Here is a 2001-nt window from a genome sequence, read left to right on the forward strand (position 1 = left end):
TCTCTTTGCATTGAACTTTGAGCTTCATAACTTCACAGATGTTGTTTATGATCAAACAGCAACATTACACACTAACTAAAGTTAAACAAGTGAAATCATAATCAACCACCCCTTTAAATTTACAAATATAAAAATGAGTAGTACATCATAAAACCATTTTCCAAACTGTAAATCACTATGGTAAGCTTATAATAATCATTTGTAATTTCAAGCTGTCTGGAATGATTTCCCAGGAATCTGCACTTTCATCATTAGTCTGTTTACATCATATTCATAATTAAACGAAAGGTCAGGCTACTACTAGGTGATATGCAGTAACTTGAAGCCACAGTAGCTGAACCTCGAACCAAAAAGAGTTTGTAAACAAAGAGGGAATGCAAAAGTTTCCACAATAAAACACAAACACAAATCAACATGGTTTGCATGGCGTCACATTTGCTGTGCATCGAGTGGGTTCTGCTTTACGCCAACTCCATTTTCAACGCAGATGAATCACATTGGAAAATGTGTTTCGTCCAACTCATATCTGTTTTATTTTTCTTCATAACAGTGTGAACAGCACAAACCACATGGAATGAGGAGGCCTCATTTATAAAATGTTGCCCAGAAACCATCCTAAATTTGATCTTACGATCATTTCTCAGATGTGTGTACGTGTGATTCATAGAATAAACGTACACACAGAAAACGAGCTTTCGCCTCTCTTTTTAGATGTGAAATCTATAATCGCAAATGATCTTGAACTTGTACACAGCTGAATGGTTTCAGTTCTCTGCGTCTTAAACAACACCCAATGCACTATATGCACGGAGCATTCTTAAGAACTTCCGCAATAATCAAAGCCAGCTGGAAAACTTCCTGTGAGATGTCATTTGCTGGTGTGTTGAGCATCAGTAGTGTAACACTGAGTTTATAATTAGAATACAGTCACTGAAATAGTCAGGCATAGCATTAATTTAGTTATTCAAACGTAAGACAGCATAAATAAATACCTCATTGTTCGTTCTCAGCTAAATTTAATTCGATCATCAATTTTCACACATTTATGTGAAAAAAAAGCTTCAAAAATTAAATATTGTGCACCTTAATTAACTGAATAAAATGTGTGTTTTCACAAGTGTGCTGAAATCATGATCTTGCGCTGCAGTGACTGACAGCTGCTGCGATTATAAAGAGAGAGCGGCGCTCGCTTTCTGTGTCATTCATTCACAAGAAAAGTTATTGTTTTTCATGAGATTTTTTGAGTACTGCATACTTCACATTGACAAAATGTATGTTTAAACCTAGTTATTTTATTATGTTTAATATTTAGTCTAAGTATACTAAGTGAAAAACGATTAGAGGAAATGGCTGATATAGGCACAAATAAATGCTACTTTGCTGGTTAAAGTGGTAATTATTGTCTTTTTTATTTTTAAATAAGTGTTTTCTATTAAATGTTAAATTTCCTACATTTTTAAACGTTCGGTTTTACAATGGGGATAATCTCAGAAGGATGAACAATAATGTTTGTGGTCATCACATTAAAAATACCATTTGAAGTGCTGGGGGGAAATAATGCGTGTGCGTGTCTAATTACAGACACAGCGTTTTTAAACGGTCCTAATAGCTTCGTCTTTATTGCAATCAATAAAACTGGTTTATTGGCGAATTGGGTAAATGTGATAACTGCTTTAAAATATTAATACAACATTAAAAAGTAATTTGTGTCGATGTACAGCGAGTACAGAATGAACAGTTCACCGGAAATTCCCGAGCTGGCTTAACAACAACCAGGAAGTAACCGTGCATATAGCCATTAATGTCATTTACATATAAAAGACCAACAGTCATCGTCCACATCCTTGGTGAGCTGCACGAATAGCTTAGATTTCCAAAAACCTGCAGTAATCTGACCAGAAAAAGTGTATGTCTGTTCAGACCCTGACGTGGCTCTAAGCACTTTTCCACGTCAAAGACCGTTTTTATAAATATGAGCGTTCGCGTGGATTTAAGCGTACT

Source organism: Chanodichthys erythropterus, chromosome 18, assembly GCF_024489055.1.
Source record: "Chanodichthys erythropterus isolate Z2021 chromosome 18, ASM2448905v1, whole genome shotgun sequence".
Taxonomy (NCBI): Eukaryota; Metazoa; Chordata; class Actinopteri; order Cypriniformes; family Xenocyprididae; genus Chanodichthys; species Chanodichthys erythropterus.